This window comes from Callorhinus ursinus, unplaced genomic scaffold (genome assembly GCF_003265705.2).
Source record: "Callorhinus ursinus isolate GAN/ISIS: 27379988/994484 unplaced genomic scaffold, GSC_fseal_2.0 scaffold10, whole genome shotgun sequence".
NCBI lineage: Eukaryota > Metazoa > Chordata > Mammalia > Carnivora > Otariidae > Callorhinus > Callorhinus ursinus.
In genome coordinates this window covers 16,106,158-16,131,927 of record NW_027397072.1, presented here as the reverse complement: position 1 = coordinate 16,131,927, position 25,770 = coordinate 16,106,158, and the positions used below count along the sequence as shown (strand labels likewise).

The window sequence follows — 25,770 nt, the reverse complement described above, 5'->3', positions numbered from 1 at the left end:
GCTTGTTCGAGAGCCCCGTCCACGCCTGCGCGGAAACCTGACCACACCTGGTCGTCGTGGAGCAGCTCCTCCGCACTGCCAACTGGTCTGGATCAACCCCACCGCGGTGTCCTGCCCTGCGAGGGGGTCAGGACAATCATGCCGCATGGTCATGCCTCCCATCTGCTCGGCTCTGAGGGCTTCGTGCTCGAGATCGCCGATCCTCCCAACAACAGTCAGGTGAGTAATAGTATCCTCATTTGCGGAGGAAGAAACTGAGGTGCAGAGAGGTTAAGACACTTTCCTGAGGTCACACAGCTAGGAAGGGGCCCATCACGGACCTGACCCTAAAGTCCATGCACTTTCCGCTGAAGGGAGTGCTTCCTGGAGGGGGAAGGAAAGAGGAAGGAGCTCTCTCAGGGGCAGTCACGGGGAGGGGCTTTTCCCCTGGGGTCTAGCTAAGCTGTCCAAAATTGACAGCAGCACCTCTAGCCTTCGAGATTCATCTTCAGGAGACCCTCATCTTTGGGCCTTTAGTGTCTGAGGCAGACTTCCCCTTACAACTTCCCATGGTGGGGAGCCCCTCCTCTTACCTGCCAAAGCCCACCAGCCTGCCTGCCACTCTGCCAGGCGCCCCTTGCCCCAGCCCCCTGGTTCTGGTTCTGTCCCATGCAAAGGGGACTGAAGATGGGATGGGAAGCTCCCAAGTCAGGTCATTTTATGGGTGCAGGGGCTGCCTGCCAAGGCCCCGGATATGTCAGAAACACTTTGTGGAGTATTGCAAACGGATCTAGACTCATGTAGTGGCCCCCACGTTTATCAGCATGACACAGGGAGAAATGTATTTTGCCTCTTTGAGCCTCAGTTTCCTCACCTGTAAATGGGTTTATTGTGAGGATTAAATAGGAGAGAAGAGGGCATTTGGTATTGTACTTGGTTCAGTAAGTGCCGTAGTTGTTATTAACCTTCCTCTAGATCTGGGTATTCTGGGTGAAGTCAGCCACCCAGCCCTTTAGGAAACTTCTGGATTTCCTTGCTGCTCTGTACTGAGAGTTCACAGGTGGGGAGCTGAGATCAAGGGCAATTCACTAGATAGGGGAACCCCCTGTGGGATCAGATCAGAAGAGCCCACAGTGGGATGAGCATCTGCAGGGGCAAGAGAGGCAAACCAGAGGCAGTGAAATCACAGTCAGGGGCAGCAACCCATCTCCTCCAGGGGCCTCCTCAGTCCCTCAGCTCACCAGCAGTCTCACCCCACGCCTCCAGTGAGCAGGACGGGCCCATAGGAGCCTGAGCCTCGAGGATGTGATGAAGGCGTTCTATGCTCTGTGGTCTTTGTGGAAGGCCATTCCTGCCTCTCACTGCTCAGACCAGAAGGGGCAGGGCCCAGAGCAACACCAAGTCTGGGAGGGAGGAGGTGCCCAAGAGGGCCTTGGGTGCTAGGGTTAGGAGGAGGCTGTGCTTTACACAGCAGGGATTGGGAGCTGAGGTGAGAGAGACCAGAAGGTAGCCAGCAGCCGGCTGGGTCAGGGGGCCGTGGGGAAATGAATGGGGCCAGCTGAGGTAGGAGGTCTTTTCCGAATCCTGTAGCTTGTGGCTTAGGCGCCACCGTGTAACAGGGCTGCCAGACTGGATCGTGGCTGGTTACCAAGCCCGCCTGGAAGTTGGACATAGGTCCCCTGAGAGCCAGGCCCCAGTACAATTGTGGTCTCCAGCAGGAAAGCTCTCAACTGGTTTGACTTGATTTCTAGAGCTCCCTGGCTTGGGACCGGGACCTCAGAGAGGGGGCTGGGGAAGGCAGAGCTTTTGTCGGCATGAAAAAAAAAGCTGGTAATGGGAAGATTTAAGATCTGTCTCCTGGTGGACAAAGTCAAGGGCCTGCAAGATTTCCAGCAAATGCACCCATCCCAGAGGGGGCCAGGCATTCCCACTCACATGCCCTGGCGGCTTTGCTGGTCACAGCATGGCTGCAAATTACATGTTATTAGAACAGTCCGGATGGTGAAGTCACTGCAGCTCTAATCCTATTTATTTCAATGACAGCTTTGGCAGAGCAGTAAATCTTGCTGCCAATCCTGTCTCTTGTGGCCGGTTCCCCGAAGGAGCTACCGTCAGACGTGACTACAGGGAGGAGCCCTTGTCCGAGCCATAATTCACGTTACCTTTTTCCTTCAAATAGAAAATTCTTCCAGGAGGGCCTGCCATGAGGCACATTGTATTTTATAAAGATGACCCCTGTGGCATATCCCATCTTGCATACTCTTCTTTTTTTAAAATAATTTTTTATTGTTATGTTAATCACCATACATTACATCATTAGTTTTTGATTGCATACTCTTCTTGACACTTGTCCCCTTTCCTTGAACTTGGATGGGATTTTGTGACTGCCTTGATGAGCAGAAGTCACCACAGAAATCACTGTGTGACTTCCGCAGCTAGGTCAGAGAAATGCCATACACGTCCACCCTATTTTCTTGGAGCTCTTTCTCTTGGAATCCAGCAGTCATGCTGGGAGGAAGCCCAGGTCACCTGGAGAGGTCACATGTGGGTGTTCTGGTCGGCAGATCCCACTAGGTCCCGGCTGACCACCAGCATCAGCCAGACCAGCTGTGTGAGTGAGGAGATTGTCCAGATGACCAACCCAGCCAGCATCTGACTGTAATTTCCAGACGGACAGAATTTCCTCTCCTGAGCGAGAACCATCAGGCTGAGCCCAGCCTGTCCCCAGAACTGGGAAAAGGGATAATAAAATGATTGTACAGTTGACTTTGAACACCACAGGAGTTAGGGGCACTGACTCCCCCCCCATGCGGTTGAAAATCCCTGTATATGTTTTGACTCCGCCAAAGCTTAACTACTAATAGCCTACAGTTGACCAGAAGCCTTACTGATAACATAAACAGTTGATTAACATATATTGTGTATGTTGTATATATTATATACTGCATTCTTATAATAAAGGAAGCTGGAGAAAAGGAAATGTTACTTATTAAGAAAATCATAAGGAAGAAAAGATACACGGACAGTACTGTACTACATTTATTGAAAAGAATTTGTGTGTAAGTGAACCCATGCAGTTCAAGCCCACGCTGTTCAAGGGTCAACTGTAGTTGTTTTAAGCCGCTAAGATTTGAGCTTATTAGCAGAGCAATAGGTCACCAGAACACTCACGGATGATGATAATGGACAACCTTTGCCTCTCAGGGTTCTCTGCTATGGAAAAATGTAAGTACACTCCTTCCTCCCAAGCTTTCCTTCTTAGGTTCTGGAACGTTGTAATATCTGGGTGATTCAATCTGTCAAAGCAGAATTTGAGAGCAGGCATTCCAGTTTTCAGAAGCGGAAAGACTACTCTCTTACTCACTTTCCCAAGGAAGTTATTCTCTCGGGCATTTTGACTGGGACAGGCAGTTACGATGTTCCGGAAAGATCATGACTCAAATGTCAGGTAGACCCAGTGTCTTAGTTTGTTCAGGATGATATAACAAAATACCAGAGACCGGGTGGCTATAAACAACAAACACGTATTTCTCACAGTTCTGGAGGCTGGAAGTCCAAGGTCATGACGCAGGTAAATTTGGTGTCTGGTGAGAGCCCACCTTCCGGTTCATAGCCAGTGCCTCTGGCTGTAATCTCACTTCTCAGCAGGGATAGGCTAGCTCTCTGGGGTCTCTTGCCCAAGGGCACGAATCCCAATCATGTGGGCTCTGCTCTCTTGACCTAAGGAAGTACCCGCAAAGCCCCACCTCCTAATACCCTATATTGAGGGGGGGGGGACACAAACATTCAGGCCATAGCCCCCAGGTACAATCCCAATTCTGCCACCTCCTGGAACTCTGTCCTCAAGTCGGTCACTTGACTTTGTTCTTCAGGAATCTTAGCTGCAAAATGGGAAAGCTGATACCTACCTTACGGGATGGGTATGACAATGCGAGATTCTTTATAACTAGTCTGGTTCTAAAAAAGGATTTGAGACAGGTTATGGAGATGACGTATGTAAATCGCCTTGCATTAGCAAAGACAACTCATGTTTGTCAAATGCTTACTAAGTGCCAGGCACAGTTTTAAGCACTTGGCACATATCAACGTATTTGACAGTTACAACAACCCAGTGAGTGAAGTATTACTATCATGTGTGTTTCACAGATGGGGAAACCAAGGCACAGAGAGATTAAGTAACTCTCCCAAGGCTACACAGTTAGTAGGTAGCAGAGCTGGAATTTGAACCCGGGAAGTTTGACCTTAGAGCCCCGTAGGCCATTCTGTCTCTTGGTAAATGGTTAACTCTGGGTTAGATGCGCCACTGGCCTGAGTGTCCAGCACATTCCTTTCCCGAAGAACCAGTCTGAAGAAATCCAGGGCTTGAACCAGAGTGATACCAACGGTGGGTTGCCTCGTGCTGAGGTGTGCTGACGCGGGAGACACAGTAGGGGTGAAAGTCACGCCCGGGGCCCCCCGGCTGCTGGGGGAGGGCAGTGACTACCAGAATGGAAAGAAACAGCTAAGCGGACATTTTGCAACATCAGGACAGCAACGTCCATCTGGTGCCCTCGGGGGCTGAGTCGGGGCAGCCATGGGGCAGCCATGGGGAAGTAGAGCTGGTGGAAGTGTCAAGAACACTTGATGCTGAGACTCGCCCTTCTACTTCAGCCATGGGACCCTCCAGTGAGTCACCCACCCTTGTCTCCCAAGTGCTGAGAAACTGTGCACCCTCCAAATGAAAGGAGGTGCACAAAGGGCTCAGACACCAGAGATGGAAGCTGCCACTTCATTTTCTAGCTAGCAGAGGGCACATTCTGTTAAGTTTCCTTAAAACAGTTTTAACTGTTTTGTAGGGAAATGAACGTAAAACAAACAAGTTGCTTCCTTGACCTCTTAACCAGTCATTCAAACATCATTTAACTTCTCTTCGTGATTCAGGGTTAATCATTATGAACATCATTTCCATATTGAGCTGCAAAGTGACACCAGGTTAGAAGGCACTGCCTTGCCTAGGTGTGGCTCTGTGCCCTGCGCCAGATGGCCCCAGGCTGCTGGGCTGGAGTCCTTGTGACAGCCCGGTCCCAGCTGTCACCTCCCAGTGCCGTCCGCGTGTCAGCCCAGAGCAGTTTCACGATACTTCGATTTGTTCCTCCTAATCTGTTGTGAATTTACTAACCAGATGCCTGTGTGTGTTAGAAATGTTCACAAAAGCAGGGATTCCTGAGTATGAATCATGGATTCCAACAGCTCCAGGTAGGGGAGGTGTTATCATAGCTGGTGACCTGTCAATGACCCTCTTTTATTTCGTTATTTAGAGTCTTGGTTTTTACATAGAACTGTTTCTCTTCCTTCCTGCAACTGGTGTGTACTGTCACTCATAGTAACTTCAGGGCCGAGACTGCTCCTCCAGTCGCACGCCCCATACAATCTCGACCTGGCCTCCTTAGGTCACACCTGACAAGCATTTTCTAAGTGTCCCTCCATGCCCAGTGCCTGGTCGGGCACTCGGTGAAGGACTGCTAGGGCGGGCCAAGCCATGGCCCTGCCTTCCAGGGGCTCACAGTCTGCCTCAGGAGGCAAGGTCAACACCCGGGAGCAGTTAGGGGACACACGGGTCAGCCAGAAGTAAGGTAGAGGCTGGCTACTTGTGGCCCCGTGTAGCCAGTATGTCAGTGCCCTGGGTCGTCAGGAAGGAAGGCCGCCAGGAGTTTCAGGGAAGGCTCTGGGGGGGGGACCTGCAGGACACACGCTGGACAGCTAATCCTGGGCAATGCTCAGGTTCCAAAGAAGGCTGGCAGGTAGGAGGTGTGGGCCTCCCAGGATCCCCTGAGAGAAATGAGGAGAGGCTAGTTTGGGAAGCGTGGTTGGAGCCCCTCAGGATTACTGCCTGATGAAGAAACCGTGGGCCTTCCTCCAAAAGACTTGTGGTTGGCGCTGGGGTGGGAAGAACACCAAGAAGCAAACAGCAGAGTGGATGGTGCAGACGGGAGGCCAGAGCCCAGGCTGGGCGAGCCCCAGTGTAAGGAAGGCACGCGGGGCCAGATGGCCCTTGCGGAGGGGTGCCTGAGCTCCCCAGCATCCCTGGGAGTCTGCCCAGGCTGAGCTCAGACAGAGCTAGTTCAAGGCCCAAGGGAGCCTGCAGACACCCGGGTTCTCCAGGTTTTGGCTGTGGTGCCTGGTCTCTCCGGCCTGTTGGAGTCGGGGATTATCAACGTGAAATGGGGACAGCCTCCTATGTGACCACCTGCAAATTGGTTTCAGGCAACAATAACTGGGCACGCACAAAATCTCTCCCTCACACACCTCCTGCACGCACACACCAAAACGAAGTTTTCGAATTTACCGTGGCTGGGGAGCTCACCTGCACATGCGCAGCAGGGGCTGGGAGGCCATTGTTTCCCGCGCCTACACCAACCAAGCGGTTTGGTTCGAGGGCAGAGATGTCCCAGGAAGTACGGTACTGAAGGTCCCAAGAAAGGCCCTGGAAGGGCTTCAGAGGTGCCTTTTGGGTCCCCTGACACCGCTGGCGCTCAGATGATCGGTGCATGATCCGTACCCATCCTGAGAGGGGCCCTGCCCCAACATGCCTGGCTCCCAGCCCCGCTCCGCTCCCCCCCACCTCCGCCGCCCCGTGCTCTGAGGGCCCCGGAGGCAGCGGGTGAGCGTGCAGGAGCGGGGTCCTAGCGGGGATTCCGGCCTTTCCTTGGGAGACCTCAGCAGCGGAGCGGGGGTGACTGTGCCGACGTCGCAGCCCGCACACCCTTCACCTTTGTACTGAATCCTCTGGGTAGACTGTTGCACCTCTACTCTGTGCAGATGAGGCCACCCAGGCCCAGAATGGTGCGAATGGTGCAGGGTCACAGCGGCAAAGTACCGACTCACTGCTGCTTTCAGGCCCGATGTGACCCAGGAAGGCCACCAGCGTGGGATGGCAGGACGCGCATCGCCGTAGTTTGGAAATATACAGAGGCTCCTGTGTTCCACGAGGCGACAAGATAAAGGGCCTACGGTCATCCCACGCGTCCCCAGCCGGGTGCCACCCAGGGAGAGCCGCGCCGCAGGGTCTCTGCCTGCGCCAGGTGCCCTGCTCGCCCCGCCGGCCCTTCCCAGGGAGGCGCCCCGGGGCGGGAAGCGCCGAGGAGTCGGCGGGCACTGGGGCGGGAGCGGGAGCGCAACCGGCCGGGTACCCACCCCCCCGCGCGGCCGGAGCGGGAACTGCGGCGCGTCGCCCGCCCGCCTCTCTCGACTCCAGCACCGGCCTGACCTGCGCGGAGCATCACCGGATGCAGGGGATCCGGCGTCCTTCCCGTGGCCGCCCGGAGTCAGGGGGCAGAATGGGCAGCAGAGTGACCGATGCCATATAGGAGCAGTGGCAGGAAAGGAATGTTTGGAGGAGAATGCCACCAGAGATCCAGGAAGATCCATCCCCACGGGACAGGAGCCTTCCACAGGGAGAGAAGAGCAAGCGTAGGGGCAAAGGTTGGAGGGGTGAGGCCCCAGGGTCCAAGGCGGGGACGCCTACAAGGGGGCTTCAGCACCCCACGGAGGAGCTGGGACTTCTCCTGGGGATTGTTGTGTCGCAAAGGAAGGCGGGGTGGCCCCTCTGCTTCCAGAGACGAGGAAACCCAGAGGCCACAAAAGAAACGTGACTTGCCTTTCTTGAGTTTGCACGAGAGCACATAAATACATAAACTTAAATTTTTAAAGATGGATAGCTTATGGAACCTATAACGCAAAATCCCCATGCACTTAAAGCTGGGACAGGAGACTCACCTTCTGTGTGAGCGGTGGCGGGCTGCTTCGGGATGTGTCCTCAGGTCCGGGGACACCATTCTGGCCACCACGCTCGGACAACGTGTCTGTGCACACGCAGGCAAAGCCCTAGGAAATACTTGGGGCGGGGGGAGGCTTTACTGGGAAGTGAGAAGAGTTTAGGTGGCCTTTTACAAAGAGGAGGGTAAGGAGTTAGGGTGCTGCTGCAGGGGCCAGGGAAGAGGGAGCAGCCATGAAGTCTGTTTTAACCTCAGGGATCCCTGAAAGGGTCCTGGGGACCCCCAAAGGGCCCCAGACCACTTTGAGAACTGCTGAATGAAGAATATGGTCACGTGTACCACAGGCCTAGGTACAGATCTAGCACCTACTTTTTTTTTTTTTTTTTAAATGGCTCTCATTTGGAATTCAGATTCCCTTTCCTTTGCTCATCCAAAGAACCTACAGTGCACGGAGACGGGCAGGGTTCATGCTCCTGTGACTTTCTGTAAGCTGAATCAGGACACTGTAGCAGGACCCTTGCTCACACATTAAATAATTCATTAAATGCAGGCAAACAAACGCATGTACAGATACTATTTTGTTCTCACAAGTTATTTTCCAACATAGGGGCATAAGCAGAGTTATGGGAGATTAGAGCTAGTAGGACTCTGAGAATTCTAGTCCAACTCCCTCATTTTAAAGATGAAGTTACAGTCCAGAAAATCATTTCAACTCAGTTCAACAAATATTGAGCACCTACGACATGAGGAGTAAAATCAAGCAGAGTAGGATGCCAGGGACTGACAGATGGGATGTTTCGATAGGATGTCCAGAGAAAGTCTCTCTGAAAGGTGACTTTTGAGTTAAGGCCTGAAAGAAATGAGGAGGCAATTCATGTAATGTTTGGGGGAGGAGGCCTAGGTAGAGGGAATAGTAAGTGCAAAGGTCCTGAGGTCAGAGGATGCCTGGCATGGGGAAGAAACGGGAGACCATTGTGGCTGGGCCATGGGGCATGAAAGGCAGTGGTGAGAGGTGAGCTCAGAGTGGAGATGAGGCAGATCCTGTAAGGCCCAGGAGGCCACTGAAAGAACTTGAGTTTGTTTCTGAGTCAGATGGGAAGCTGGTAGTGGATTTTAAGCAGAGCCATCACATAGCCTAACTTAGAAATCAATTCTGGTCACTGCAGAGAGAGTAGACCAGGGGTTGGGGCAGAGGCAGAGAGGTGAGTTAGGAGGTTCCTGCCTTCATTCAGACAAAAGATGACACTGGCTGGGGTCAAGGATGATAACAGAATAGATGTGAGGAGTGGTCACAGTCTAGACACATTTCAAAGTAGGGTCTTCCTAAAAGGAACTCACCCAGGTCACACACAATCAGGAAATGATATGGCCGGGGCCTCAGGTCTACTGAATCCCTGGCCAGCGCCTCAGTCCTTGGCATATATGATCTCTAAATCCTACCATGACTGGGAAAGGGGAGTCTATTAGTCTATTTACAGATGAAGACACTTGAAGCTGAGAAGGACAAAGAGACCTTCCCAAGGTCACATAGGTAGGAAGTGGCTGGCTCAGAACCACACCAGCCAGACTCCTCCAGAGACCCCTTTGCCCAGGCCTGAGGTATCATGACTGACCACCTCCTCCCTGCAAATCTCAGTCAACACCGTCATGGGGTCAACCTCAGAGGTGAACATGCCCCAAAATCCCCTGCCTTAAAATGTTCCCTTTGATGGTTCTTCCAGTTGTGTGAAGTCCCCATCACTAGAGATTTCTCTGAGGGGCAAGGCCTTATAGGCCACTGTCTATTATGTGGGAAGTGATTATTAAATCTGATGAAGCTCAGGGTTTGAGGAGTTGCCCAGGAACCTCAAGGGGGGCAGAGAGTAGAGTGCCCAGGGCCAAGCCCCCTGAGCAGTGCTGTTGGGTGGCAAGGGTTAGCTCAGGGACAGGTCTGTTTCTTGGGACAAGCAAGAAATCTTTCTCAACTTTCTTGTTTTAGAGGAAAGAGTGTTCCCTGCTTCTTTCTGCTCAGGGGTCCAGGAGTATCCCGAACAGAAGGTAGGGCTCTCTGACAATGTTAGCCGCCCGTGCAGGCTCCAGGCAGTGGCCAAGCAGGAAGATGGGTAAGAAACACTCTGAAAAGTGCTCACCCAAACATTGGTGACTCCCTGGAAGGCTTGCCCTCCTACCTGGGGTGGGCCTGCTGGTCAGGATCTCATGGGACAGAGGGACCATTTGGGGACATTTCCTCCTCTCTCCCGCATATAGGACATTGTGGGAGCACGCACCCTGCCCATCTCAGGGCTATGTGTTCTTTGGCTAGCAAAGAAAGGCAAACGTGAACATCGAAGTTGGCCATTAACAAAAACACTATGTTCTAGACCTGTACCCAGGCTTGTGGCTCATGTATCTGTATTCTTAACTCAGCAGTTCTCACAGTTCTCTGGGGCCCACTGGGCGTCCCTAAGACCCTTTCAGGGGGTCCTGAGGTCAAACCTGTTTTCACAAAAATACTAGGATGTTAATTGCCCTTTTCACTCTCATCCTTGCACAAGCATACGGGGGAATTTTCCAGAGGCTAGGTGACACACAACATGGCAAGAGACTGCAGAAGCGAACATAAGAATCTAGCTCTTGTCTGCTGAGCCAGACGTTGAACAGGTTTGCAAAAGTGTAAAACACCCTTTTTCTAACTTTTTTCATTTAAAAAAATCTAGTTATTTTTCATTAAAATGTGTTTATTAATATGGGTTTATTATTGCGATTTTTTAAAAGATTTTATTTATTTGAGAGAGATGGGGGGAGAGAGCCGGAGGAGGAGCTGAGGGGTATGGAGAGGGACAAGTAGACTGTGCTGAGTCCACAGCCCAAGGCCGGATGCGATCCCACGACCTGAACAGAAACCAAGAGTCAGATGCTTAACGACTGCGCAACTCAGGCGCCCCTATTATTGCTATTTTAAATGAAGTAATGCATACTTTTAAAATTCTCAGCTTTCGTTTCTAATAGAGTATAAACCAAGAGATACAACGCACACCAACATCCTGGGATCCTTGATCACTTCTGATTGTCAAGGTGTGTCGCGTGTAAGGGGAGAAACGTTCAGTGCGGCTGGAGAGGCTCTCACGCAAGCCTGGCTGCCTCTCCCACCCGCAGGGGCCGACCCTAGCCTGGCGTTTCTCTCTCAGAGCCCTCAGTGGGCCCACTGGCCCGAGATGAGGAGAAAACGGCAGGCAGGAGACCAAGGAGACCTTGCAGGGAGATTTATGTTGCAGCCGCCGGCACCTAGTTGACATTACCCCGTAGTAACACAGGGGGGCGCCCTTACCAACCAGCAGATTTGTCGAGATTACCCAGATTGCCAACATGAGTTTTACTCACCGATTTAAAAATAGTTAGTCTCTTGTCAGCGGTGATGTAATTTTTAACCTCTTTTGTGTTTCTCTTGCTCAGAGTGTTTGCTCCAGTAAATTTGCACTGCCTTCTTGTTGATCACCTCTGCACTGGTAAATGGCCCTGCCCTGGCCCCTGAGGAGGGTGTCAGGAAGGCATGACGCCATGCGTATGACACTGTCTCCTGAAGCCGCTGAAACCCCCACCTCCCATGGAGTCCTGGTGAGGAGGGAAGGACACTTTTATGACACGGAGCTCCCATCGAAGCCACAGTGCTCTGGCCGCCACCACCAGGCAGGACTGACATTAGACACTGCTGTGTCATGTCACAGGCTGTCTTTCTTGTTCTTTTTACTTTTACTTATTTATTTTTCCTAATCTGTCTCATAATCTTTGTGATTATCCATACCTGAGATGGGTTTATAACAACTAATTAGATGTGGTCTTTGGAAGGGAGCAGCACCAGGAAGAGAATTAGCAGCTTCCACATATGTCTCCTGAGTGTCCCAGACCACTCATGGGTCCATCCTACGGGGCCAAGGTTCTTGTCTTCCAGAAGGCTTCTACCTGGGTCAGAGGGTTGTTACGGGTATCAGATGGCCCAACTGTGCAATGGGCATCATCAACCATAAGACACTAACCTAAGAAGTGTGGACATTTATGGACTTCTCTCTCCTACTTTGGGAGGGGAGGGGCAATGACAGGTTTTTAGTAGGGAAAGGATATATAGTCTGTTTTGTGTCTTAGATTTTTTGGAGGATGTTTTGCAGGACAACATAGGTAGAGGGACATAAGTTAGGAGGCCATTGTTAGAGGCCAGGGGAGAGAAGATGAAAGCCATCCGGGGGAGGTGAAAGGAATGGAGGGGGAGGGAGAGTGTGTTGAGAAACCTCAGAAGCAGAATGGAGGAGGCCTGGTAATGATTAGATGGGACAGGGAGGTTCTAAGATAGGAACAGCCTGGGACCACTCCCAGGTGTCTGGAGGGAAAGGAGTAATATGTTCCTGGAGATGGAGGTCATTTTCCTCACCTGTTCCAGGCTCTGCAGGTTTGTTCCTTCCCTAAAGGTGGTGCAGGTTTTGTGCCTTGCTGCCCCCAAGGCGGGGGGTGTCAGTGCCTCCAGCTGATGGGACACACACGCCCATAAACATTATGCTAAAGAATTCACTAAACACAGGAAGAAAAGACACACTTACAGATACTATTTTTTCTTATTTACAAGTCATTTTCCAACCCAGGGACGGTTGGCGGAGTTATGGGACATTAGAGCCATAGTATAGGGCCCTGAGAATTCTAGTCCAACCCCCTCATCTTAAAGATGGAGAAATTGCAGCTCGGATAATCCAACTCAACCCAGGTCAACAAACATTGAGCACCTATGATGTGGCGAGTGCAATCAAGCAGAGTAAGATAGGGACTGCTGGATGGGGTGTGCTATGTTCTGAATGTTTGTGTTCCCTCTAAATTCATATGTTGAAATCTTAACTCCCAGAGGTGATGGTATTAGGACTTGGAGCTTTAGGTCATGAGCGTGGAAACCCAAATGAATGGGATTAGTGTTCTTACAAAAGCGACCTCCGAGAGGCCCATGACCCCTTCCATCATGTGAAGACACAGCAGGAAGTTGGCAGTCTGCAACCTGGAAGAGGGCCTTCGGTGAACCTGACCATGCAGGTGCCATGACCTTGGACTTCCAGCCTCTAGAGCTGTTAGAAAATAGTTTGTTGTTTATAAGCCACCCAGTTGATGGTATTGGGTCACTGCTGCCCAAATGGACTAAGATGGGGTGTTACCTTAGGTGGGCTGCTCAAGGAAAGCCTCAGTGACAAGGTAGGCCTTAATGACAGGTTCCCAGGCACCTCACTGACATGAAGGACCTGATATGTTCTAGGGCCACAGAATCTGGTTACATTTGAGAGAAATGGTATCTCCATCTACAATCAGGGGGTAGAAAAAAATACCTACTGTCAGAGGAAATCCTCAATGAGGTATTTCAAGAACATTTCCTAGACCTGAAGGAAGGGTTTCCACATTGAAAGGGACTGTTCTGGCACAGAGGATGAAAAGAGACCCACAGCAAGGCAAACCCTTGTGAACTTTCCAGAACACTGGAGACAAAAGAAAATGAGATTTAAAGGGAAAATCCCGTCTCATACAAAGGAAGCAGAAATCAAACTGTTTTCGTATTTCTCAATAGCAACAATTTTTAAAGCAATGAAGCGACATTTTTACAATTTTAAAAGAAAATGATCTTCAACGTAGAATTCTGTTTCTAGCCAAACTATCAATCAATCGCAAGAGTAGAAGAAAAATTTTTCCAGATATTCAAGTGTTGACAAGTTTACCTCTAATGCACTTTTCCCCAGGAAGCTACTGGGAGATGGGCTCCACCAAAATGTGCCTTCCTTCCAAGAGGAAGGCAAGGGAGTGCTAACCCAGGTGAGGTGGTGAGCGTCCTCCACAGACCTCCAGGGCCATCATTCAGATGGGAGCTTCAGGAGGGTTTCCCAGGAAAACAAAACTAGCAGGCTGCCACAGGTGTCTGAACATCTTGAAAGGAGATTTATATACTTCATCTTATTCCAGATCTATAAAATTGGAGTTTAATTTTATACTTTGGGGCTTAATTAGTGATAACTAATTAGAAACCTAACCAAAGCAAAACCAAACAAAGACAACAATTAATTTCAGGAAAAGCACAAAAATAAGCAAGCAAGAAAAAGTTATCATAGTATATTATATAATTCGACACCACTGGCATATTAATAGTAATATAAAGGCAAAATATTTATCTAACTAAAATTATCATGTAACTATATTTTAAGGGATAAGAAATATGTTTATACTTAGTGGGAAGGAGTAAAATCCTCATCTTCTATGGTGGAAATTCAGTGAGTGACATTTAATATTGGAAAATCACATAGTGGCAATACATGTCATATTTACTTATTTATTTTTATTTTTTAAAAGATTTATTTATTATTTTAGAGAGAACATGCAAGCAAGTGCGTGGGGGAGGCGACAGGGGCAGAGGGAAAAGAGAGAGAATCTCAAGCAGACTCCACAACTGAGCGGGGAGCCCAGTGCAGGGCTTGATCTCACAACCCTGAGATCATGACCCTGAGATCATGACCTGAGCTGAAACCAAGAGTCAGACGCTCAACCAGCTGCGCCACCCAGGCGCCCCTATATGTCATATTTAGAGCAAGGAAGATAAATACTAAAAGAACCACCTGAAAGCTTGGGGAGGAGGAGGTGAGAGCTGGGTCTGAGGACAAATGCCCTTAAACTATGAGCAGGTATAAGTGATAAAGGTCCAGCTAAAGTTAAACCCACACTCCCCTCTGTCAGGACTTCAGTGTTCTTTGACATTCATCCAAAAAATTAGGCTGTTTTTCTAAGCTTATTTTTCCACTCTGCTTCCTCTCCCCACATACCTGTGATGTTTCAGCCTCCATTATATCTCCCATCCAGACACCGTCACCTTTGCCTAGGATGCATTGCCCCACTGTCTCTCATCAACTACTGAGGTCATCCCACTCATCATGGTCTCTGGATCGGTGCATGAGGCTGCCTCCCCGGTGGGCCATGGGATCCTGAGACCCTGATCCTTGTCTCCTACAGGACCAGCACCACCGTGTCTGGCCCCCACCGGACTTGTTGCATCTCAGCTTTTGGCATCAGGGCTGGATGCATATGTGGAGTGTTCCCAAGAGATCCAGAAATCCAAACCCTGGCCTGTGATGTTAACTGAATGGGACTTTCTCCCACCCTCAGGACCAAGATGGCCCTCCTTCCCCCGCTGGACTGGCCAACAAGCTTCCCCGAAGATGCTCCCCACTCACTGGTATCCCAGTACCTCCCCTCACAGCTCTGTCCCTCTGCCTCTAGGCACTCACCCTCATTAAATGGCAAGCTGGTACAGGAGGTGTCAGATTTCCGAGGAAGAGGTGAGGGACAATTCACGGAGATATTAGTATGTGTTCTGCCAGTGTTTTCTTCTCTTCATTGCAGGTAGCCAGGCCCTTGGTAAATTCTTGCCTGGGGGTGCTTTGCAAAGCAGGCCTGATGTGTCACAGAGGAGCTTGGCTGATGTCCTGCAGGGGGCGCCTTTGAGAGTAGCACTGAATTAGAGATTCTTTTCCCCCAGGCTTGAGGGAGATCCCCAGGAGGCATGTGAACACAGGGCTGAGAATGTGGTGCGTCTGGGCCTCCTGGACCCCACACCTGGGGTTTCCAGCCATGCCAGATATTCCTGCACTGGGAATGTTGCCCGGAAAGCACAGGGCCACCTGACCCAGAGGGTCCACGCCCGGCTGCCTAAATCAGGAGGTGTCCCATGTAGTTAAAGAGCAGGAACCAGTTTTATCCCCTTGTCAGCATCCCCACATCCTCAACAGTTAAATTAATCCCATGGTTTAATTAAAAAAGAGTGAGCTTATAAAATGTGGCTTCACCATAGCTCTGAGTGACTGAGGCTTGGCCTGGGAAACAATAGGGCAAAATGAGTCATTTTTCCTGGAATCATGTGTCTTTGAAGTTTCCAGAGAACACAGCACCTCTGTGGCACCTCGTGGAGAGCCCTGCTTCCCGTCATGGCGGTGTCGCGGGGTCCTACCGCAGTGGCCAAGCTTACGGCAAAGGGCAGGGGACCTGGAAGCTGCGGCTGAGCCCACGGGGATCTGACAGCACATCTTGGTGGCCACTCCAAGTACCTTTGTCTGGACTCGCTCCCCCAGGTAATGGCAGCCTGTCCTTGCTTAGCACATGCAGCACCTTTGTGAGAATTAGAAAACAAAGGAGCTCTGTGTGGACAGATGAATTATGAAAAGGCACCTCTCCTCTAGTCCACAGCAAGGCTTGACCAAGGGGTCTCAGGCTGAATTTCAGCCTTGCTCTGAGGCCAGACAGTCACCCTGGACATCAGTGAAACTCCGTAGGAGAGCCAGGCGTGCAGAGAAGAGAACGCAGGATGTCATGAAAGGTGGTGGGGGGCTGGTGAAACACTTTGACTAGAGCAAAACATTTTTAAAATCCAGAAAACTATAAAGAAGAAAATTGAAATCACCCATAATCTCAATATCTGTTGTTCGAGCCTCAGAAAATTTGATGTGGAGAGAAATCAGATCCAGAGGGTCCTTTGAAGGCCTTCCTTTGGATGATGATGTTGAGTCTTGCTGGCCAACCCGGGGCCAGGACGCCAGGCCTGCTGCTCCCGCACCAGCCTGGGACCCCAGCCACAGTGAACCCCCAGGCTGTGCTGAACCACACCACTGTTTCCTCAGCAGCCTTGACTTGGGGATTCCGTTTCTCTTCACGCCCCTGGAAGTTCCCAACCTCTGGAAAACCCTTCATTGACTCATTCTCATTCAAGATTATTTCTGGAGCGTCTTCTCTGCCCCATTTTTACCCTTAAGAAAAAAAAAAATCACAGAGTGTAACAACGAAGAGTTGAGTCCCTCCCCCCTGCCCACGCGGGCCAGCTGATCTAATCTCTCTGCTCAGAGCCTGGCCTCCCTTCAGCCGCCTATCCCAAGACACTCAGCTGCATGCCAGAGATTGGCTTCATGCTGATTCCCTCCAGTAGGGCCCCTAATGCTCCTTCACATTGGTCTCACTTTGGCAACATCCTGTAACTGTCTCAGGAAGAGGCCCAGCCATTATCTGAAAGGTCCTAGCAGATGACAGAAAGTGATCGCAATAGAAAGAAGAGAAGTATCAGACAAAACTCCAAGGAGACGGTGGGTTTGAAGGACTGAGGTTCTCAAGAGGTAGAAATGGCAGAAGAAGGCTATGGACCCTTGGAACATACCAAGGTAGCCCGTCACCATGTTTCCACTCATGTAAACTTCACGTACCTGGTAACGTCACACACCCCCATGCTCACATCTGTGCACGGGGCTTCTACCTAAGCATGAGCCCTAAAAGCTTTTTTTTTTTTTTTTAAAGATTTTATTTATTCGACAGAGAGAGACACAGCGAGAGAGGGAACACAAGCAGGGGGAGAGGGAGAGGGAGAAGCAGGCCCCCCGCAGAGCAGGGAGCCCAATGCGGGGCTCGATCCCAGGACCCTGGGATCATGACCCGAGCCCAAGGCAGACGCTTACGACTGAGCCACCCAGACGCCTGAGCCCTAAAAGCTTTTACACTTGCATAGGGGGAAGGGATTGCAAGTGGCTTCTGACACCAGAGGTGAGTGCTTCAATTAGCCTTTAGAGCAGACCTATTCTTCTCTCCTTCCTTCCTTCCTTCCTTCTTTCCTTCCTTCCTCTCTCCCTCCCTCCCTCCCTCCCTCCCTTTCTCCCTCCCTCCCTCCCTCCCTCCCTTCTTTCCTTCACCACCAAAAAGGGCCCTTGAGCCCCACAAATATAATATAACCATTATTTTTGGGGAAACTTTAAAGTTATTAATTCATAAAGGATGGTGTATGGATGTGTCTGAACTTTGTCACCAAAGCTGCAGGCAACGTGTGTGTGTGTGTGTGTGTGTGTGGGTGTGTGTGTGTGTGTGTGTGGGTGTGTGTGGGTGGGGAGGGTGGGCACAGAAGGAAGGGAGGAGAAAGCCTGCCTAGGATGAGTGACAGCACTGTATCTCCACCATTGTTCGTTCCTGAGGAAATAGGTGGTTGCTACAATAAGAAATAGGGGGCACATTGAGCCAGGCATCCTGTGATCTTTTTTAAAAGATTTTTCTGCAGGAATATGAAAATTCAAAGTCCTTTAACACAACATACATGTTAACAGATAATTGTATAACATTGTTTTAAGGCCAAAAAACTACTTCTTAAAAATAAGACTGTTATAAAAGCTGCATCATTAGCAAGCATAAATTAATAGTTGATGCGTGCAAATATATATTGTCAGTAAATGATATACTTCTAGTCCCTCCCCAGGCTGGTCTCAGGCATGTGTGTGTCACATCTGGCAACCCTATGTGGAGAGAGGCTCTCGGGGTGCAGAGGGGGCTGCAGTGAACCCCAAAACACAACATTCCCTACGCTACTTGAAAGAGTTCACAGGCTCCTTAAAGGTCATCCAGGGATCCAGGGACACCAAGTTCAGAACAGCAAAAACTAGAGGAAACTCTCTCCCATGGGAGAAGCACCCCAGATCATTTGAATTAAGTCCTTGTAAGAAAAATATGAGAAACATATTTGGTGATCTTGAGTTTAATTTACAAAGAAAACTACATGGAAAAGGTAATCTTATTCAAATGCCATTGTGTGTATCCTAGGGAGAGCAGTGCAGAAAGCAGGAATTGAAACGTCCATCAGAAAAGTCCTCACTCTGCCAGGACGGGACCCGGGAGCCGGGATCCTGGATCCCTGACCCCGTGTGACACTTACAGCTGCAGGAAGAATTTCTGTCCCCATAGCAAATACAGCAAAGGTTTATTGAAGAAAAAAAAGGTAAACAAACCGAGGTCATCTGTTTCCAAAGTCTGTGTTTTGGGTTGTTGTTGTTGTTTTTCATTATACCACAAGTACCAAATTAGGCAGATCTTTAGTTATTTAATAACTATAATTAAATCGTTGAATTATAATAAGAGGATGTAATTTTAAAGGAAAATCATTGTGTTCGCATTGCCAGCACTGTGCCGGAGGGAAAGCTTAGAAAAAGAACCTTGAATTCTGGTCAGGGAAGAGGGACACAGAGACAGACAGCAAGTCAGAACAAGGCTGCCCATCACGAGAGGAGGGAACCCTCACTGCACATCCAGGTTCTGGCCGGGAGCCCTTGCTGGCTTCCTGGCACAGACCAAAGTAGGTCCAGGAGGGTTGGTTGACTGGAGATGAAGTAGCATTAAGTGTGTCCTTTCCCCTTACCATGCGTGAAGTTTCATGTCTTGCCCATAAAGCGGTGAGAACAGATTCCCCTGAGGGCCTTTCCAGCTCTAAATTCCATGACTACTCAAAGGAATAGCATAAGCAAAGGCCCTGAGGTTGGGTCGAGCCACCGTGAAGTCCTTGTTCACTGGGAGCCCTGCCGGCTCCGAGGAGGAGAGGGCGCAGACTCCTTGGATGCTAAAGAGCTTGAACTTGGTCTTGTAGGCAGTGGAAGTCATTGTAGGTCCTACAGAAAGGAGGTAGTAATATGTTTAACCTGAACCTTTGAAGGGTCAGGGAGGAGAGGAGAGAACTCTGTATGTGAGCTGTGTTGGATAATTTTTGTCTGTCTCTTTGCCCAGATCTGTTCTCTGCCCTTCTTGGTGCCAGTGACCCCCAGAATACTGCATCGGGGGGCTCCTTTGCTAAAGGGAGGTAGAGCAGGAGAACAGAGGTGGTGGGCTCCGCCCATTTCCTCCCTGTCTTGCCGAGTTCTGGGCTGACTGATCTTCTACCTCCTGGGAGCTCCAGTCCCCTCCTGCAGGACCTCCCCGCCTAGTTCCTGCTGTAGTTAGTCCTTGGTGTCCTTCCTTACACAGTGTTGCCAGAAAAAAATACAGGATCTCAGTTGGATTGGCACTTCTAGTAAATCAAGAATAATTCTTTTGTATAAGTATGTCCCAAATATTACAGTATTTATCCTAAAAATATGATTCATTGTTAGTATGAAATTTAAATTTAACTTGGCATCCTGTTTTTTTATTTGCTAAAGCTGTTAACCCCATTTTAATCCCCCTAATCCTGCCCACACTCTGTAATAGTCCCTTCGGTAAACCTTTCCAGGGTCTTCCATTTCCTGCCCTTTCTGGCCCCCACACTGACCTTCCTCTTCCCACTGGGGCTCTGGCTGTTACCGTAGTAGTGACGTCAGCAGCCGGCCTGCCCCTCAGCGAGGGGGAGCCTTCACCAGTCCCCAAACCTGGCGCCAAGGTCTGCCGGGGTGCACCCCCTTCTCTGGCTGCTGCCTCCCCCTGTGCATGGTGCACGGAGGTCTCCGGGGAGCCCCTCATGTGAGTCAAGAAGCTAGAGGCGCCCGCACAGGCAGGGCCCACGCTGCCCTGTGCCTGAGAACCACAGCTGAGCAGACCCGGCCTCCCCCCAGGCTTCCCTGGTGATGCCCGAGGCACTGTGGCCACCGGGGCTCAGGGCAGGGGGCGGCCCGGCAGCTGGATGCTGAGATCCCGGCTCCACCACTTAACGGCGGAGTGCCCTGACCACTCTGAGCTCATTTCCCCATTGATAACTCAGAGGTGTACTCCCCCCCCCCCCCGCCAGAGCCATCAGGAGGAATGATAGAATGTACATTGAAAATGTCTATAAACTGTGCCACAGCGCCTAAAGGGCATTCCCAGAAGAGTAGTCACATCATTATTGTGGATGGTGTATCCGTCTGTCTCCCCTGAGGCCAGGAACCACGTTGGCCTGCTTTCGTCTTCACCGCTTCCGCCTGGGCCTGGCAGAGGGCAGGGCTCAGACATGTCCACTGAGTGTGACTTAAGCTGCATGAACATGAGACAAAGGTCACAGACCTAGCAAAGTGAGGGCTTCTGCTGTGCACTGAGCTTCTGCTCCGGGTGAGGGGCCAGGTTTGGGCCTCTGAAGTCCCCAAAGGCTGAGTGTACAGCACAGCAGAGTTAGCACGATTGTCCGATGGTATTTCTCCGCTGTGGATACCCCTCCCAGCCTCCTGTGTGCGCATGAGATCCAGCTCTGCGGTCGCACTCAGCCTGGGCTTTATCTGTTCCCTCGGAGATCCCGCACTGGGAGGTGGGGGTGGGGAGGGGGCCTCCCCCCAGGTGGCAGGCAGGCCCACCCACAGCCCTCGGGCAGCTTCTGCTCCAGAGCCAGGATTCGTGCTGCGGGGTCACGATCGGGCAGAGCCAGCTTGATCTTGGCCCGTGTCTCCTGGGACACAGCTCACTCCTCAGCGCTGGGGTTTTGAGGTGGACTGTAGAAGGGGTGGGGGTGAAGGGGCCCTTTTAGGAAACTCAGAAGGGCAGCTCAGACACCCTTAGCCCGAGATGGCAGCGGTGCTTCTGAGGACCCTGGGTGTGTCCCTGGGGTCAGCTGACTCTGGGTTTGATGCTGGGCTGGGCATGGGCTCCCTCACAGACCACCCAGCACAGGCCTCATCCGGGCTTTGCCAAATAAACACAGTTTCAACACCTGGCCACACAAAGGCCGGACCCCCTCCCAGACTCAGACCTCCAAGGCTCCCATGACTGCATCCAGGGCTTGGAGCCAGGCCAGGCCGGGACAGAGGTAAACCAGACAAGGGAGGATCAGAGCCACTGCACACATCTAAGGTCCTGTCCCGCTGCCGTGGGGACACAAGCCACAGACCCACCCCACCCATATCCCAGATGCCATTTTGCAGAGAGGCAGAAGGAGGAGATAGCAAGCCTGAGTAACACGGTCTGGAGGAATAATCAAAACTACTGTACCAGATGAAGTCTCTGGAATGGACTACAGGCATTTTGCTTTTATTTCTGCTCAGTGGGCAGTAGCTTATTGGGAAGACTGGATCTACCCTTTACAAAAATGTAAAAAGCTGTTTTCTAGGCAGGTCTGAGTTGTGGTGTAGACCAACTTGGGCCCCTGGGGCAGATGGGAAAAGCGAGGCAATAGAGTGAAGACTTAGAGTGCCAATGGGCCGTCGAAGGAGCCAGGGGTATTTCGAGGACACTTTTGAGGCTGATGTCCAGCGCTGCCTGCTTCTACATGTGTTATGAACGTGGAGACCTTCTGAGTTGTCCCTGTTCTGTTGTTTTTAGCAATAAGCTGTCTCTCTATGGCCATGTGTCAGGGGCCAGAGGACCTGGGCTCAGGACGTGTTTTTGGGGTGACCATAGCTCTGGGGACAAGACAGCTGTGTATAGCTATGGGCCAGCTGGAGAGCTGGAGGGGTTCCCGCTGATCACGACCGAAACAGCCGATCCAATCCCACACCCACACCCAATCCTCTTCCTGAGTGTGTTATCCTGGATCCATGTCAGTGTTGGGCAGAATCTTTGAGAGACACGTTTCCTCTTTTTCCAAGGGCGGCAGGCCACTTGGACTTGTTTTAGGGAGGACCTTGGAGATCATGTGGTGTACCCCTCCTCCCACCAGTGGGCGAACTCTCTTACTTGGCAGTGGCTTCTCCTCCAAACCCCCCATTCTCTCACGCTCAGGGTGCTGGTTCTATACCATTTGCCTCCCCTTCTTTGCCCTGACTATCCTGGGAGGCTGACAAATTTGGATCTCAGCTGTTGGGCAATGATGATGCTTTCTGTTGTATTTTTCAGATTCTGCTCCTTCCCCCAGCCCCTCACCTTGGGTGGTTTGTAGAAGTTTGATGATCGAGAAGATTTGGGAGCTGCTTCCTGGGTGTGTCTGTGTACAATGGTCACCTTTATTCTAGAACAAGACTTCGTTAGTCACTGGATGCTTTGGCAAAACCATGGCAACCTTTCTAGGAGACAGATCTGCTGCTGGACCTATCCTGGGACCCTGGGAAGATAGGGCATCATCGTGACCATCATCATCACCACTGCTACTTTAAGGACATGACTAGAATAGCACCAGGGTCAAATTTGGGTCACATGTTGCAGAGGCTGGGGTGAACCGGGCCCCAGAACAATCAAGGAACCCTAGGCCTTGGGCACCTGCAAACTACAAGCTGAGAGTTTGCTCACTTTCCACCTGACATGATTATTCTAGACCCAGTTCAGTTCCGGTACGTCTGTGAGGTCTCATTCCTTTGGTGGAATGAATGGATCACGCTCCTTTGGGGTTTGGGGACATTACATTGTGTTAGCTAGTGGTTTATGCTGATCTCTGTCCTCCCGCCCACTGCCATCCCAGACAAGAATGGGAGCTCTTCAAGGACAGACTTCGTCTCATTCACTGCTCCATACCAGTCGAATGAAAGAATGGGGGAATGAACTAGTAACAGTTTCCACTTACTAGACTGAGAACTAAACCACGTATTGTAATAGCATTGTAAGGTGACAGATGGTAGCCACACGAATGGGGAGCATAGCATAATGTATACCGGTGTTGAATCACTAAGCTGTGCCCCTGAAACTAATGTAACGTTGTGTGTCAACTCTGTTTCATTTAGGAAAAAATCAACTGAACCGTGGATAGGTTGGATCAGGCAAGTCACCAAGTATGGATTACAAAACATGTCTCAAATTTAATTTGCCTGGGATCCAGGCCAAGAAATTCACCCAGTGAGTTTCATTTGCCTTTCCTGAAGGTGGGGGGGGAGGCGGGGGGGGGGACCAGAAACATCCTAAGATTTGCAATGATTGGGAAACTTGCTCACTTCACAGGCATCTCCTTTGCTGAGAAGAATTAAAGAGGTAGAAGCCCCTAGCCTCAAGTCAGGAGGCCTCGGCTGTAAGGCAGGCTTCCGTGCCTGCAGCTGGGTAGCCTCAGCCCTTGGCTGGTCTGCCGCTCAGACTCCTCATCTGCAGGAAGTCAACGCAATAATGATGCAGAAAACCTGTGAAGTCGGAGAGCGCGCCCCCACGGGGAACCTCGGTGAGGATGGGAGTCCAGCTCGGGGAGTCCTAGTGTCGCAAACCCTGAAGGAGCTGCATGGCTGGAAGGCATGCGTGTGACGGAACAGCAGATGGACTGTTTGGACTTGCTCGGTGGAGTCTCGAGCAGCCCCGGACTTGGGGAAGGCGGATTTGAGAGGCAAAAAGAGGTGGTTCGGGAGGCAGAGAGGGAGAAGGAAGGAGGAGCTGCTCTAGGAGGAGGACTCAGGGCAGACTTATAGGCTTTTCTGAGAGAGCACGGAATACCATCTCCTCTTCCCCAGAAGACACTGGGCGCATCTGCCCTGCACACCACTCCTTCAAACTGGCTATACGACTCAAGGGGCTCTAAGCTGAGACTGGCCACTAGGCAAATATGTGATGAAGAACAACGGCTGTCCCCGAAGGCCTAGTCACATTGGCCTGCCCGGGGCTGGGCTGATTTGGAAAGGAATGTAGCAGACAGCTGCAGGCCTCCCTCCACACATTCAAAGCCTGGCCCACTAGCCCCTTCCTCCCTGGAGAGTGGCTACAGAGTAGGGGTCGGATCTTGAGTTTGCTCGTAGACACCTGGACTGGAGATCCTGTTCTCGTCATTGAAGAATGAGCTTTCAGGTACTGGACTGAGACCTAACATATGTTATTCCTCCCTATCTGAGTGTAGAGGTAGTAGAAGTTGCTATAGAAACAGAAGCCAGTTTCAGAAAAAAACAGAGGTAATCCGAGATTAAACTTTGTAGCTCTAGGAGGAGGGAGGATGAAGAAATGAACTCATCATGGTTTGTAAGCCAGATTATTGCTGATCTGAGCTATAAGAAAATGGCTAATAGGATAGATTTAGTTTCCAGAGGACCTTAGGAAAGGCTCTTGACATTTGAATATAAATATATAATATTTGCTTTCCTAGCAATGGTCTTGCCCTAAATCACTGAAGTCCCACAGTGTGGGGCCAACCCAGAAGGGTTGTTGTATATCACCATCGCTCCCTGTGCTCCCATTTCATGCTAGGGGTGGACAGAACCACCTCTCAAGCTGTTGAATGCTCATTTGTGATTTCTGTTCACCTGGTTCATTCCTTCCCCGTGGCTGCTAACTGCTCAAGGAAGTAAGAGGAGCTGTGTGCCCAAGAAAAGTGAGCACTAACATTAATTGAATGTCTTCCATGTGGAAGGCACTGTGCTAGGCAATTTGCACACACTCCATGTATCACTTGAGAAGATGGTGTCTCATCTACTGTTGGGTGCAAGGTTCTACGAATCAAGAACTGTAGAGGGTCTGTTGTCTTATCCTATTTGCAGCATAGTGACTTTGCCGTCTATAGTTTCAGGGATGCTGACAGAAGACATGAGCCCTCTGGATCGGAAACAATGGACTTTATTACCACATAGCAGGCAGTATGCGCTTCCTGGCTCCTTGCCCCTCAAGTCCCACAAGGGCGATGTGGAGGGGCCCAGGTGGGTGCTGGACATGTGTCCTTCACAGCTGAGGATCCCCAAGCTTAGGAAGCTCCAGTGTTTTATAATGGGTTGTAAGCAAACATCAGATTTTGCTCTGAAGAGAAAAATTCATCTATGCTGTACTGGACAATGAACAGATTATTCCTCAGCTCCAAAGGGGGACACAGTCTGGATATTATTCCAAGGCCATTCACTATGCAAGCATCCTTGAACCGATATCTGGAGTAAAAGCTGCACTGACAAGGTCTGCAGAAGTATGAGAGAGACCAATGGAGAGCTGCCTCCCTATACTATGTAAGTACATTAAATCACACTGGTTAACTTTTTTTCCCAAATCTTTCTAATTTTTTTGTACTTGACGTATCAGTGGTACATGATGGAGATATGTCAAGTTTGTTAATTTCTCCCTGTAAGTCTTTCATTTTTGCTTTATGTATTTTGAGGCTATTTAAATAAGTACTATATAGGTTTAGAATTGTTGTATCTTCCTGGGTGAATTGGACCTTTTACCCTTATGTTGTGATCCTCCTTTTTCCTAGTAATGTTTTTTGTCTTAAAAATCTAGTTTATCTGACATCGACTTTCTTTTGGTTACTATTCCCCTGATCTATCTTTTCCTATTCTCTGAGTCTCAATTTTTTTATATCCTTATTTCTAGGTATGTCCCATGTAAAGAGCACATAGCTGACTTTTTTATCCAAGCTGATAATCACAATCTTTTTTTCTTTCTTTCTTTCTTTCTTTCTTTCTTTCTTTCTTTCTTTCTTTCTTTCTTTCTTTCTTTCTTTCTTTCT

The 25,770-nt window shown here is 50.3% G+C and overlaps 1 long non-coding RNA gene across 1 annotated transcript in view; it reads left to right on the top strand.

Moving 5' to 3' along the window:
* The first annotated feature begins 23,472 nt into the window (after positions 1–23,472).
* LOC141373553 (uncharacterized) overlaps positions 23,473–25,770 on the top strand; it is an 8,304-nt gene continuing 6,006 nt past the window's right edge. Inside the window, exons 1-2 of the long non-coding RNA XR_012379635.1 lie at positions 23,473–24,134; positions 24,841–25,270. This is a non-coding gene — a long non-coding RNA (uncharacterized lncRNA). The remainder of the gene's footprint in view (positions 24,135–24,840; positions 25,271–25,770) is intronic.